A 16,248-nucleotide genomic window follows, 5' to 3' on the forward strand; every position below is an offset into this window, starting at 1 on the left:
TATAGTATTTCCTGTTACTACTAGGCTTTTCGATAAACAAGGATAGCTTTGGTCTTCTGGCGGCATAGTGATACTAATACCAGCGTCGGCTGGCATAAGAATACAGGCGAATCATGTCAACTATAGTATTATAGCAAGCTTACCGCGATGCTCTCCGCCTATTCCTTCTCGTGGTGGCACAGCATGGCACTTTAATATAAATCCAGAACAATCACATTTCAAAAGTTTATAAAGGTGTTTTAACCGCTATGTCAAACACTGGGGAATTTCGTTGAAGCGAATGCACAGCGCATCCACAGCTCTTGACCGCAAGCTAAAATTAATTTACATGTATTTGTGCCGGATACGCGTGTCACACCCTTTCTCCAAAAGGGCTGCGCGCCACCAGATGTATCCTCATTCTTTCCCATGCTGCAGCAGACAGTGACCGGAATCCAAAGTTCACCTTTGAGCCAATGTAACGGTCACGTGTTCCCTGCAAACAAAAATACTGTTCCTCTAGTGCAATTGTACGAAACGTGTATTCTTTTTGAATAGATCATGCGTTTCCCATTCTCTTATACATCAATGACATGAATTGGGCAATATTCCTTTTAATGCGCCAGCTCTAAGTGTGCACCTTGCCAAAAAGCCGTCGTACCCGGCTGAAGCCCCTAGTAGGCGGTATAATTAGCAGAGGAGACTGACCGGCCGGTGGATTGTGTTATGTCATGTGACCACATGTCATGGTCGGATCAGCAGGAGCCGCCAACTCGGCTAGCTCCTTTATATGGCAAAGGGAAACGGTAATCGAACCTGGGACATTTGGATCTCGATCTAGAAACGCTATTCTGCGTCTGTATATGCGATGCCTCGGGTGGTCTTAGATGCAATGTGGCTGCTTACGATTGTATGGTTGGTTTATATGTGGTTTATGGATTTTAACGTCCCAAACCGACTCAGGCTATGAGAGACGCCGTAGTAAAGGTCACCATAAATTTCGCCTACCTGGGGTTCTTTAACGTGCGCTGACATCGCACAGCACATGGCCGCCTGGCTTTTCGCCTCCATCAAAACTTAAGATTGTTACTAGTGCGTGCGTTTGTGTGTGTGTGTGTGTGTGTGTGTGTGTGTGTGTGTGTGTGTGTGTGTGTGTGTGTGTGTGTGTGTGTGTGTGTGTGTGTGTGTGTGTGTGTGTGTGTGTGTGTGTGTGTGTGTGTGTGTGTGTGTGTGTGTGTGTGCGTGTGTGTGTGTGTGTGCGTGTGTGTGTGTGTGTGTGTGTGTGTGTGTGTGTGTGTGTGTGTGTGTGTGTGTGTGTGTGTGTGTGTGTGTGTGTGTGTGTGTGTGTGTGTGTGTGTGTGTGTGTGTGTGTGTGTGTGTGTGTGTGTGTGTGTGTGTGTGTGTGTGTGTGTGTGTGTGTGTGTGTGTGTGTGTGTGTGTGTGTGTGTGTGTGTGTGTGTGTGTGTGTGTGTGTGTGCGCGCAGAGACAGAGAGAGAGGCAAGAATGAGAAATCTGCATGCAAGTCGAAAGTCTTATATTTTTGTTTCAGCCCACATAAATAACCCTTCTTCGACGTTAAAGTTTAGGCTAATTATTTTCACGAAAAAATAAGCGCCAAAGTCAACCTCCCCCTTTTTAACAAACACAGAAGCTTCACGTATGGTTCCCCACGAAGAACTGCTGCTCGTGTTCTCTTTCGTCAGGGCTTCGCACATAGTACACGGCGATGTCTGCGACTAGCTGTTCCCGAACGTATTTCAATTACGGTCAACACGTAAATTAAAGTGGCAAGAATATTTTACTTTTCTCTCCTGTTTCTCGAAAAGAAGGAAACGCCTTACAAACCTGTATACTTGTTTCGCATAAACACGAAAAGCTAAACTTATTAGTTGCGGCGTAATAAAGGTCCATTAAGTGCTCAGCGATTTCTACTCCCACGCTCATTCATCTGCCAAAACTAAAAAGGCCTCTAAAAAGGCTTTTACATCAGCCCAGAAAAATCTTTTCGCTCCTTTGTTTCACTTCATTCGTATACACTGAAATTAAATGGGCCGCAGCGTGACCTGCTCGCGAATGCTATACACTACATACGAATACACGCAAAGAAATAGTTCTTTTACTATTCACGACACTTCACTGCTTTCCCCATTTGGTGTACTTTCAATTAAAGGGCCCGTATACATGGCGCTGTGCCAGTCTCGCACTCGTCACGGTACCTGCACATGTTCTTTTATGCATGCGTACACGTTCACAGAGTGAGTGGACACGGTGAATGACGATGAGCAAGAAGCGTCAAGGAAGTGAGCCCAGCGGAGGGTAAACGTTTTCTGGCGCTGAAACGGCATGCACCCTTGTGGATTCCTCGTCGATTAACGCAGCCTAATGGTGTTGTGACAAAGGACGCTTGCCGCAAATGAGCAGTCCTCGCAGGCCTCTCTTGTCACACCAGGCACATATTATTAAACGTAGTGAGTTCGCGAGCACTGGTAGCCAACGTTACCAGTTTGGATCATTACGAGTGATCCCGACACAAAGTCAAAGCGATAGATTTAACTAGACTACAAGCTGTGACAACGTGATGTGATAAAGGTGTAATGTCCCGACCGGGTCAGAAACCACATGTGAACAAGCATACAAATGACCTGTAGGGGTATACACGACCGGTTTTATTAATAAAGCCGGTCGTATATATAGCGGCAATTCTCAAGAAGCGGCGGTCAATTTTATTGTTGATCCGCTGTTAATATTCTGTCACGATAACGTGGCTGGGATGAAAAGGAAGAGAAAAACGCCACTTTGGCAACTTTGTTTATTCTGAATCTTCTGCTCCGGTGACCAGTCTGCCTGCACAGGCGCAGAGAGCAACGACTAGTGCACCGTACTCATAAAAAAAAGTAAAAACTTCATACCAACCAAACTCTAATCGAGTAATAGATGCCATGTGTCCGTACTACTAAATGGACAGTGAGGACCGTGACCAAACCGCTAACTTCCTTTGTTCATAAAGAGCAGCTTTTTGTGCAGCAATGTTACTGAGATATCGCTGTCGCCCTTTTCGCACAAACCGCGAATGAGCGACTTCCAGTTTTCTTTTTTTTTTTTCGTTTTTTTTTTCTCTCTCTCTTCTGAACTGTTTTTGCGCGTCCAACGATAGTACTGTGCAGTTGAGAGGAGCCGCCTGAGCAATACTTACAGTGGAGTTGCAAGCTCTATCCACTATCTGTTCCTAAAGTGTATGCATGCTTCTTGAGGCGTTCTTTAATACATCGATCGGTCTGGCCTATGTGCGCTCTGCCGCAGCTGAGCGGTCTGGTACGACACCTGTGTGACAGGGACCATACACGTATTGGTACTTATTTTGACAATCTTCTCGGCGACGTGGCCTCCTTCAAATCTGTACAGCTGTGACAGCTTGCACGGCCCGGAAACACCAGCTGTACATCATACTTCAAGGTAATGCTCTTGAGATTATATTAGACTTTTTGTTGGTACATAACCCCATCTATTTATCCTTCTGTGATCATAGTGAGGGCACTTGGCCTTCTTTAAAATCGATTCTGCCACAGCCTGCATCAGAGCGTTCGGGCAGTCGGATTTACTCAGCTTCTCGACCTGTGTTGCAAAACAAATAATTATCCTGCACTCACAAGACTTAAATAAGGCTGAGTTCAAAGAAGATGTCACCAGACCTCGCTTTATCAGCTTGAAGTGTTGTAAAAGGAATGGCAAAAGTAACTTTCTGGACGTCGGCATGTATAACCAGCATAAATGATCGTTGTGGCCAATGAAATTCGTAAGTCTAAAAGTCAATTGAATGGCTTTGCCTCTCACAATTTCCACTGTAAAACGAAATTGTTCAGCACCATTGCTAAAAGACTTCAATATCTTGTCTGCTCTTCTTTTTAGCTGAAACTAGTCCGATAAATGATACGCTCGAATGAGCTGTGTCGAGTTCCTGCAATATCAGACGAACAAAATGAGCTAAATATACCCCACATAAAACTGGCGCGATGCACGAGCCAATGCAGATACCCTAGCGTTCCACATACATGCTTCCCTCGAAGCACGCACATGTTGAATCCAGGTAAGTGGTCTATAACGGGGGGAAGTGCTCTATGACACCGCATGCGTTCTGGGCTGCGCACTTCTGTGCAAGTCGGCTTCGTTACCCACGGCACTGGACTATTCCCCGTGTGGTATTGGATAGAAGAGTACCTCAATTTTCATGGATATCGCACAAAATTGGGCCCCGCCGGGGTGGTGCAGTGGTAAGACGCCCGACCACTCTGCCGGAGTACCCGGGTTCGAACCCGACCTCGGCGGCTGCGTTTCGATGGAGGCGAAACGAAGAGGCATCCGTGTGCTGTGCGATGTCAGCGCCCGTTAAAGATCCCCAGGTGGTCGAAATTACTCCATAGCCCTTGCACTACGGCTCCTCTTTCTCTCTTTACACTTTCTCTCCCACCTTCCTCCCTTCCCTTACGGCGCGGTTGAGGTGTCCACAGAAACAAGTGTGACAGATACTGCACATTTCCTTTCCTGTGAACCAATTATTATTATTATTATTATTATTATTATTATTATTATTATTATTATTATTATTATTATTATTATTATTATTATTATTATTATTATTATTATTATTATTATTATTATTATTATTATTATTATTATTATTATTATTATCGCACAAATGGCGCCGTGCCATCCTTCCTGAAGAATGGCCGTCTGCTATTGCAGGAACTCGACACAGCTGACTCGAGCTTAGTAAAAGTCTGGAGCTACGTAGACGACTTTCTAGCATCTTTGCGAGCCTATTTGAATGACGACACTGAGCTCAGGCCGAACCTCCTTGTTTTCTCGCGTAGGCTATAAGTCTACGCAATTTTACCGCCTGACTCTGCGTGTAGAACGGCTAGCAGGGACACCAACAGAGGATAGGGACATGTTCTACCAAGTAATACTAAATCAAAGCGCAGACCTACCCCCTCCCACCTGACTTCCTGCTTTGCTCACTTCTGCTTTTTGCTTTGTTTTTTATTTTCTCACTGTAATCCACCCCCTGACCTCCGGGTCAGAAGGTTGTTGTTGTTGTGGCTGTAGGAAGAAGGAAAAGAAAATGCACGGGCCTGCTACTGGCTCTGTAGCTGAGCCACCTCCGCTGCCTCGTGCAGATAGAAGAGAATATAGAGATGAAAGAAAGGGAAGAGGGAAAGAAAGACGCGCGCCGCAACAACAGCCGTCGTCCACCACCAGCGGTGGCGTGTGCAATGACGGCCTACAACAGATAAAAATTCGGTGCCAGGCCAGCCCCCTCCGTAAGCAGCGGTGACCCACCTGCACCAGCCCCGTCAGGGCAGAGCACCCAGTCGGTTACGGTGATTACTAGCCCAAAACACAACTGACCTATTGCCGATGTTAGGTGTCATTGTTAATTGCCATAAAACGTCAAATTTTTGCCGCGCATGCAAAATGCTGCTAAAACATAGCTCTCTTAATTGCCCGAACTGGAGCACAACAGGTTGACTGCAGCCTTTGTTATCGGTGTAGATTGTAGAACTAGGCCAACAGCAAGTGGGTCACGAGTTTATTCTGACGAAAAAAAATGGGCTCTCAAGCTCAGAGCATATATATGGCGCTGCAATCACTTCGCCTCCGCTGGGCATAGCTCCCGCCGCTCGCTAACACAGAAGCCAGAGAGAGGAGGAAACGACCGCTCTCCCAGAGCGCAACTGCTTTCCTCTTGCCCGTGAAGGCGATCTGTGTGTTCCAGGGCGTTTCCATGTGCACCATCAGAGGTCCCATGAATGTGTTCCTTTTCCAACATATTGAAAACCCCTGCGAATATATATCGTCCTCCCTCCCTCCCTCCCTCCCTCCCTCCCTCCCTCCCTCCCTCCTTCCCTCCCTCCTTCTCTACAGCTCAGTGGGGTCAGTGACATATTTCGTAATGCGTTTTGTGCCCTAACCAGAAGCTGTCCTTTTAAACTGTCGCACCAGACGCAGTGTGAACACGAAACTCTGCTTGGTTCGGTCTGTTTAAAGAAGAGTGCAAACAACAGCAGGGCACTGCTATACAGCAACCAAAGGGCAACTTGGCAGTGGTGTTCAGGCTATATATAGCGATATCTTCAGAACCTAATTGAGCTCAACTGCTCTAGCGTAGCAATGATATATGACCGCATCTTGATTGGTACATTTATTCACTTCGTCAGCCTTATTTCTCGCCTGTTCACCTAGCAGAGCATCGAACGACAGTTCTGTGAAAACATTTCCCTATTTCATAAGCAGCACAACCTGTCTATTATTTCCTTCGCTGAGCCCTTTGAATATTTCATCTTCCGAACGCTTCATTTACTGCTACCCTCTCATTTGCATGGGTCACCACGTAACCAGGTGTGATTATAGATTAGCTTGATGATAATCTCCCAATGACATCCATTAGTGATCCCGATGTCGTAGTTATAGCAACCTACACTTGCTTCACTGTACCTATAGATGAGAAGGCGTGCGTTAATGACAGAAATTTAAAATAAAACCAAAATATATATGTAATTTATGAACGACTGCGTTATTATACTGAAGCAAAATATTCTGCGGATGCTACGGACAAATTTCTCGCTCACGAAGCTACATGTTTTTGTACGTTCTGCGTCGTGCAGCTTACCGAAACGGGTGTGAATGTTTATGGGGTTTAAGCATCGAGGGCGACTCATGTTATGAAGAACACCGCAGTAGAGTGTTCTGGAAATTTCGATCACAGTACACCGGCACCTTGCTTTCGCCTCCATAAAAAAGCGACCGCTGAGGCCGGGATCGAAATCGCGTCCCCGGCATCATTAATCGAACTCTCTAACGCCACTGCTGCGGGCAGCACGGCATTCCTCTCTGATGTAGCCGTCTTGACATGAACCAGGATAGAGGTAAAATCTTGCTTTTCTGCCGGCCCTTCTCATTTCTTATGAGATTTTATTTATTTATTTATTTATTTATTTATTTATTTATTTATTTATTTATTTATTTATTTATTTATTTATTTATTTATTTGAAACAGTTGCATCGGCCTCCACTTCACTAATCTTGTTTTGCGTAGCCTGCAGCCGGCACGCTTGGGTAATCGACGCGGGAACGTTTTCTTCGCCTGGCGGTTTTCATATAAGGATAGCATCAGTTTACAAAAAGAAAGTTTGATTCGCGCCGGCATTGAACCAGCACTTTTTTATTTCATATGGTTTATAGCGAGTGTTTTCTTCTTCCCGCTTTGCATTCATGACCGATCCTCCAGATTGGGCATGTGCCATACATTTGGATCTCTGCATATCAGCATCGTCGATAAAAGCAAAAACAGCACAACGTACGTGACAACCGACCGGTAATGAGAAGCGATGTTTCCTTGTGGCGCAAAGTTAACGATGAAAACAAACAATGCATTTACATATCGAATATTCCCTTACGTCACAAGAAATGCCGAAAACAGACTCTGTACTTAACCGAATTCTCGCTGATTCCTCATCTGCCGATAAGTGCAAACCGCTACCGTCGACAACGTCGGGAAAGCCATTTTGTCTCCTTGCATTTGCGGGTGCGCAATTTTGGGATTCTAAACAAACCTCAATCTTCCTGTTCTTTTTTTCTTTCTTTCCTTTTAACGTCTGCTACATGTGTTTGGCTTCGGCTGCTATAACCGACAAGAGCGCAGTCTATCATATTTCCGAAGCACAGCCAGTAGCGTTGCACGTATGCACGTAGCATTTACCTGTAACCGTCAGCCGAGACATCAATATGGTGCGGCACCAACAATACAACGCGCCGCCGCCTCCGATTGTGAAAACCCGCCATAGCCACGTACTTCGAGCTCTTCGACCTGACATACTTTTCCGCTATGAAATTATTTGTCGTCATCACCAAAACGGGCGATGTCAAATTCGCACAGCATGAACACTCAGCGTCTATCCAGTTTACTGCCGTGTGATAGGTAAAAGTTTGCATGCTGCAGCGATTTTGCCGCCCTTCTGAATCCCGATACAGGTCATGAAACGTGACGTGTTTGCCGATGCTTCACTGATGCTTTTTCGCAAGCATGCTCGTAACATAGCTTTTTGGTGCCGTCGTTCCTAATAATAACGGGCCATCTTTTACTCGCTGGGAATGGTATTTACGGCGAGTGCGCATTGCTCCATCATATATAATCGCATTAGCTACCAAATGTGGCAATCAACAAGTTCAGGCTCGAACGTGTCCCTCGATACTGCTAACATGGAGCCAGAGAGATTGGCCCATGGATATATCCTCAGCTTACCGCGCGAACAACTTATGACTTCCGCATTACTGTAGTTCAACTTCATTCAGAACTGATACATTATTTGTCTGGTTGTGCACAGTGCTTATAGTCTGACTCCATCGGAGGGGAGTCTCTATTCATTCAAGCACAAGTATAAAGGGAAATAAAGAGGGAGACAGAAAGCGACTGGTGCACCTGCTACATCGTTTTATACAAAGGGCAGAAATTATTTTTCTCCTTCTTTGGTTTTGGAAAATATGTTAATGGCCTCTTATTAGAACTAAGAGAAATTGCCGGAACAACAAAGAAGGAATGTTCTGACAACTAATGACAAGAATAAAAGATGGCAGCCTGCTTCGCATTCATGCAATTTTTATGCATTCGATAGCGGAGAGGTCTCAGACCCCTCTTAAATAGTGGTGGGCGTCTCAGACCCCCCGAGACCCCCCTGACTTTAGGCAGCAATCATGCAACTCTTACTGTACCTGGAGAGACTCCACGCTGACAGCAAGGTACCAGAAATCTTGGGTTTAGATGGGGTCTGCAGAGCTTTACTAGTGGCTCGAGCTTCGGCAGAAGGAGTTCGAGTCTCTGGAAAGGGGGTTCAGCCTTTTGGCCTCTTAAGCGTCTGCTCTACCGTGATTAAATAAGGAGGTCTCGGTGTCAATGCTGGATCGCGTAACATTTGGATCAACGGTAACTGATTCCATGAAGACACCGGTTGCAGTTGCCGAACAAATATAGACGCTGTGCATGTGAAGGTGACAACGCAGTCAGCTTACACTGGTACTACCTCATCTGTAAGCAGAAAGCCGTGCGGGGTCGCAGCATGTGTTGCTTGATCTCCTATAAAGCAGTGCAGCTTTTCTGTTTGTTCTCTCTCTCTCCCTGTGCGTGCGTGCGTGTTAAGGAGACACTGAAAGGAAATGGTATGCGTCATCAGAGTTAAGTTGCTGCTCAACATGTTTTTTTGCTTGATGTAACAAATGGAAGAGGAGAGAGTTTACTACTGATTAACAGTCTGATGACCAAGCATACTGGCGTGTAAATTTCACTCCTTTGTTTCCTGGGCCCCTATTGTGATTAACGAATGTCGAATGATGTAGAGGATGAAAAGAAATGCAACTAAAGACAGCAGTATTCTCTATCTCCTAAGGGTGTTTTGCAGGTACTAGTTTGTACAGAAAGTGGTCGGAAACCAGTTAGCATATATTTGAGGAAAAAGAGATATCTGAGTGAAGAGATATGTGTGTGATGCTAGCACAAAGCATGTGAAATTGGCAGAAAAATTTTGAGCATGTATATTTCTTTTCTAGGTGACACCATGATAAATTTTGATATGGCTGCTACATCAAAAACACAATGTCATTATTGCCGTGGGAAACCAAGTGCTTCTGTGTCAAGGATTTGTGCAATAAATGAAGGTATGAATTTGCATCTCTTTCTTTCACCAGTCTCACTTTTCACGAAATATTACACACATGTGAATAGTGAGTAAAATACACATTATTGAACATTGAAATATGGTTAGCAACACAAGATATTAGTACTTTGTATGAACACGATTCTTTAAATAACGGTGGCCAGTTATCGGAACACAGTCGTTACGGTGTCCATATACATTGTCAATAAGCCAATCATATGAGGTATAAACACATTCTATTGAATTACGGTGGCCAGTTGTCGGGAGGGTGGTCATACATAGATCATATGTGTTCTAAAGACATTCTTTTGACGGTCGATAGCTTCTATGATCATATTGTCTAAAGACATCGTATAAAGTTGTCATAAACATTTTTGTAAGGGAATTATCGTCAGGTGATTGCAAATATGCTACTTTTACCAAACACAACCCTTTTATAATCTGGAAAATTGCGTAAAAGCAATGTACCCATGATGTCATCGCAGGCTGCATGCACTCGCGCTGTTGTCATGAGTGATGCAATATGAGAGCTGTCATGAAATGCTATTTCGTCGTCTCTTTGGGCAACTGCTGTCGAAATACGAAGATGGCAGAGTGGCGAGCGTAATCAAATTAAAATACGATGTCTCACATTTAAAACAGCGATAGCAGACGACGGAGAGAATAGCTAGACGCAAAGCTGAACCCGAATGCGTCTAGCCGGGGCACGCAGATAAATCGGAACGGAAAGCTTTTAAATGCATCCATACTCTTTTACACTTGCAAGGCGTCCAGTGAAGTGGTTTCGCAGTCACTTCAGCCCTTCAAACCGCTAGTGCAGGCTGTACAGCCGGGACGAAATTTAAAAGCGTCGATTTCTATATTTTCAGTAGGCCCTTATACGTGCACATCGTCAAAGTGTGGAACACGGCGCAAGCGCGTAGCCTTCGAATATTTTTGCGCGATGGAAAGGCGAGCATAATTTCAAATAGGTTGAAAATTGTCTGCGCTATATACCACCCGCATGTAGCATCTTTGGCTGCTGAAAGGAAAATTTCCCAGCGCAAGCGATTCGCATGCGCTATACGTGAGATGCCACAACACAAAGTAGGATTTTCCGCGAGAAAGAGATTCATCGAGCTGATACGTCGATTCTGCGTGTACCCCCGCGGACGGCTGGTTGAGTGCAACTCCCCACGATTGACGTCTTTCCGCAGAAAGCGATTCGCCAATGAAGAAACTTTGGCGACGACAGCAGAGTCAATCACAAAGGCTGCTTGCGATCATAGTGCTCAGTCAGGGAAAAAGCACGCGATAACCGACAGCGCAGTGCTCCGTTTAATTAGTAATGCGCGTCCAGTTATCCAGATGTGGTTGAAATAAATACACAGAACGCAAAAGTTGCTCGAGTGCTTTCAAAGACCCTTCGAAGTTTCCCAGCACATTCACAGCAGCATACAACGCACCTGAAGGCCACGCATAAGAGTTGTCGTCGCTGAATTTATGCGTGTGTAAGCGCGATTATTAGTTTGTTGCACAGTATGCGGCTGAGCGCGACCATTTAACTTAGTTTCTTCCGCATCCGCTGAGCTTATTTCTACCGGACATGCGTGTTGCAATCAGATACGCAAACGTACGCGATGCAGCAGAGATAGCAGAGAGACTATGGCTTTCCGTAATGGTCCTGATCCCTTTTAGCCTCGGGCCGGGCATTTGACACCGCTGTATGAGAAGTTCAATCACAACACAGCCTTGTGACAGTTTGTCGTGACATCGTCCGGTCCACTCAAGTAGTGAAGGGTGAATCTGGCTTTCCGTAACGGTCCTGATCTCTTTTAGCCTCGGGCCGGGCGTTTGACAGCGCTGTATGAGAAGTTCAATCACAACACAGCCTTGTAACAGTTTGTTGTGAGACTCAAATAGTGAAGGGTGAAGCGGCAGAAGTCGCCGCCTACCGGTGTGACCGCAGGCTTCATCGTTCCCGTAACAGCTGAACTATAGCCGGATACAATTTAAGTCTGCAGCCACTGCCACAGACGTTTCCGGCATGGCAGAAAGTGGTCCTCTGCTAACGCTTTTCTTGCTACCTAAATAAAAAGCTAGCCGTGATTCCAAAATACAAGGTCAAGATTTTCATTGCGCCTGGCTTGTTCGGTGCACTCGAATTTCAAAAACTTTTTTTTCTTTTGCTGTTTAGAGAAGTTTGCCCATACTGCGTATGATGGCTAGAAATTAACAACTGTTGTTTTAAAATTGTATCCTACTATAACTTTGGTATTGATCCGCAATGCATTTTTTTAAATGTGGTTCATCTCTTCTGTAAGACAGCAACGTCATGGAAACGTCACCGCAGCCAAATCCCTTTTCCGCTAAAAACAATTGAGTCAGTCTTCCCGACAAATAATGCATCCGGCTTGTTTAGTCTCATATTACCCTACAGTGTCCTTTTGAAGCTAGCTATCAAGTTCCCGGGGGAGATTGTTAGTAATGTATATGTTTTACACCACGAGAACAAAAAATACTGACTGCGACATTTGAAATGAAAAAATAAAAATGTTTATTGCTTTTTCTTTTTTTTTTAAGAGCAAAGAAAAGTTGCAGCTGACTTATGAAAGACAACTGAAAAATTGTGACAGAGCCTCTTGTCCAGAATAGAGACAAGCAATGCGCAAATACGTTGAACTAATAGCAGCAGACAAAACAGCGGCACACAGCAAAGCAGGAGATTAGGTAGAGAGCAAAAACTTGTCGTCGTGACCTGCGAAAGCAACACAGTACAACATGCGACATGTACGCGTTATTGCGATAAGGAAAAAAATGTAAGCCATGGATACACCAGAGAGGGAAAAGCAATGTGGTATAAACCTCGCATATTTTATGCGTTCAAAAAACTAAAACTCGGAATAGCTTAAAAACAGGTATAACATGCATAAAATCTCAAAGCACTGATAAGACATTGCATAACTATGTGCCCTCAATCTTCACCTGAAGGAATAAATGTTAAAACCCCAACAAATGTATTTCGAGCAGGGTACGCTCATTCATGACGGAGGTAGTATCGCAAGGATCCTATGCAAATATATGTACTGCAATATGCTCACTGCTTATGCTTCAAGTAACAGAACCACTGAGCTATGCTCAGAGAAGAACAAGATGGTATACATGAGCAACAAGTGATCAGAAAAGCAGTGCGGTGCATTACCGGGCCATTGTGGAATTGGACAAGAGACGGCACATTCGTAGTTCATAATTCACGGCACAGTTCAGTCAAATTCCATGACCTTGCGAGGAAAACGATATACAGTAAGTGCTGTAATTCGCTACATGTTTACAAAGCAAATTGTTATAGCACGCGTCTGTGGAAAGAAAACCATGACACAACATACACTATACTTCGGAGAGATAGGCTTCAGAGAAACTGTAAAGCACGTGATCAGCTGGTAATCACAATCCTAGAGACGGTAACCTGCTAGTTAATGCAAACAGCACAGTCATTAAGTACCAGAACATGTTGTTATATTCAAGGTATTTAACAGTTTATCCAGCGTGCTAATCATTTTTACAGGTTTCAGTAAAAATGGACATCGAGTTCTTCGGTATAAGACAGATTTAGCTTGCCGAAGACGTACATACTACTGTAGACGTATACCGGCTTATCGAACCCCTCTCACGCAGGCAGTGGCTGCAATTGCAATCCACCCCTATCAATGCGCATGCTCAGGAGGGAAGGTCCGGCAAACCAGTAAACGTCTACGCTAGTATGTGTCTGGAAAGATAAATATTTCTATTATCTCTTTTTTTTTTAAGGATGGCCTTGTACGCCTGCGCACGCACAATTAAAAATTCTGCACATCACGCAGCAGTTTTTGAACCCTACCTGTCGTCAGTATACACCAATCGAATTTTTTTTATATCATATCACACTTAAAACAGCATTCCCGCTAGTACCAGAAACAAAGAAGTACCTACGAAAGACGAACTACTGATTTTTGAAACTCCGGTCACATAATTAACTGCAAGGAATGTCGCTTTAAATATCTATATATTATGCATATCACTCGCTTATTATATGACTTACAATAAATATTTCTTTGTTAAATATAAAAGCGCTTTTCCTAAAAAACGTCAAAATGAATGACGGAAGCCAAAAATAAAGTTATTTCATTTTGCCTATTGGCTGTCGCCATACTCTGTGACCTGTTTGGGTGAGATTACTTTTTAACCGCGTCACGTCATATCTGCCTAGTAGTACGAAGCGGTGGCAAATTTGACCCGCTCAAAACAATTATGCACTCTGGAATGGGTGGAAAATAAAGCAAGTTCTAACTCGGTCTATTTTCTAGCAATATGTACATATAAGGCAGAAATGTGTTTGAATCATTGGAAACTACAGTCAGTACGCCACATTGTTTCACGGTTTCGTGTGAAACTGTTTCAAACAGCTTCTCGTTTTGTACTGTCGAGGGATCGTATCTGATATGTGTCGCTATTTTCTGATTCCATTTAAAGAGTATTTGTATGCCACTTACTGCCTATGAGTCATGCATTCAAGTAATTAAAACGTTAAGAAACGTCACCTTTCCAACTCATAACACGCACTCCCAGTGGCGTATACGCATTCACTCTTGCCAAAATAACCGTAGATGCCGCTTGAAACAAAATGGTGTCATAGGTTTTCAACTAGTGCAAGCAATGTGAGCACTTGTTTACAAAAAAAAATCACAAGCTTGAGGATGAGGCAACACGTACATACGCACCAAACAATCCGAAAGAGTTGCATCACGAAAGCTTGCTCTTCGCACTGATCTGTGCTGCCGCTTTCTTCCTGTCGTTGTAGTTCTTCACGTAGAAGCGAAGGAACATGATGAGAAAGAAAAAGCCCTGCGGAATTCCAATTATGATGTGCGCCCTCGGGTAGCCGCAGTCGACGAAGAGCGGGGTCAGACCATGCACGATCAGGATGACGAACTGGATCATCTGGAGCTGGGTCAGGTAACGTTTCCACCAGAGGTGCTTCCGAACGGAGGGGCCGAGCAGAGACAGGAAGTAGTAGGTGTACATCACCACATGCACGAAGCTGTTGAAGATCAGGGTCAAGGCAATGTGGCCATCGGCCCCGAAAGCGAGTCCGTACCAGCCGTTGAAGACGACCAGGACGTGGTGGACGACGTGGAGGAGGGACACGTGCGAGTCTTTCTTGCGCAGGACGAAGAAAATGGTGTCCAGGAAGTCTGCGATCCTCACCCACAGGTACCACCAGCAGAGGGCCAGAAAGTTCATTGCAACTACGCCGCGGTTGTCAAAGTCTACGCCCTGGCACACGAGGTTGTAACCACCACCCCCGTACGAATTCGACAGATACGCCACCATGAAGTACCAGTTGAGCACCACCATAGCAGCATTGTACAGTACAATCACGGGCTTGAGGTTCTCGTACGGCTTGCGCCCTTGCATGAAACGAGGCCCGGCGAATTTGACGACATAGACGTAGGCACAGAGGAGCCCCACGAGGAACTGCTTGTTAGCCACTAGAGGCCAGCCCACTGTGCGGGGATCGCGCTTCAAGAACATCTCCATCGAATCCAGGACGACGGGCGCCGAGGATGCTCCAGTGCCCGGGTTCTCCATTGCGTCTTGCAGCCTTCGCAGCACAGTTCTGATGTGAACTCCAGAACTGGACGATCCGCTGGCCAGCGCGAGCGTGACCTTCGTTTCGTGTGAGGTAGCCTGGCCCCTTCTCTCCCTCCTTGCCCTTGCCCCTTTTGTCCGGAGTACGCGAGCGCACTACTACGTGGAGAGGGTGGAACTGGGAAAGGGAGGTGGTATTATACTACCCATGTTTTCCAATTCCCCGCCTGAAAGCGTACTTCAGAGACCACCTGCCCTTCAATCCCTGGCTTTAATACGTTTCAGCAATCAAATGCGGCCCATGTGATGAGCCGAGAACGCGCCGATTCTTCTGTTCCTTTTTTCTGTCTGCTTCCTTTGTGCTCGGCGCGGTCACGTGAAGACAGATACGGCGCGTGCCCGACATTCCGCTTGCAGGGCACTGGCCCGAAGAGGCTGTCCTCCTCCCCGAACCTCTCTTAATGGTGACGCAGCCGCCGAGGGAAGAAGGCGCCCAAACAGGTACGAGGAAAGACAGAAACGAAACATCCGCAGTTGGGCGCGCGGTAACGGCCGCTGCCGTTGTAGGATCCCGGTGACGCAACGGATCGAGGTTAATGGCCTCCGTTGCTTCCGATGGCCGGGCGTGGCGGCACGGAACGGCGTGGTCATTAATAGCGGCACGAGCTTGTACGCGGCAGCATGATATTTCTAGTCTACCAACACTTTGCGCACCAGTCAACAATGTCTAGACCAACATATGCAGTGTACCCATCCTGAGTGCAAATGTTTTATCGACTGCTACACATGCTATCGGAGAAACAGGTCTGAGCACCTCGCAAACGGCAACCAAGCGCGCAACCTTCGTATCGGCCAGTAGACTCGGACCACACTTGTCGATGTGAAAGTTATTGCATGTGTGCTAGACAAATAAGGTGCTAATTCGTTTCATTTTGCTTCTAGTCCAAAATCGCCAGA

At 45.5% G+C, this 16,248-nt stretch overlaps 1 pseudogene across 1 annotated transcript; it reads right to left on the reverse strand.

Annotated features, from left to right (window-relative positions):
- Positions 1-12,234: 12,234 nt before the first annotated feature.
- Positions 12,235-15,566, reverse strand: LOC146191092 (very long chain fatty acid elongase AAEL008004 pseudogene; annotated as a pseudogene). The gene is made up of 2 exons (XR_014706602.1): positions 14,421-15,566; positions 12,235-12,421 (listed from the first exon to the last, which is right to left on the reverse strand). The product of XR_014706602.1 is annotated as a very long chain fatty acid elongase AAEL008004 pseudogene (transcript).
- Positions 15,567-16,248: the final 682 nt, after the last annotated feature.

This window comes from Amblyomma maculatum, chromosome 4, assembly GCF_055883805.1.
Source record: "Amblyomma maculatum isolate TAMU_Amacu chromosome 4, ASM5588380v1, whole genome shotgun sequence".
Taxonomy (NCBI): Eukaryota; Metazoa; Arthropoda; class Arachnida; order Ixodida; family Ixodidae; genus Amblyomma; species Amblyomma maculatum.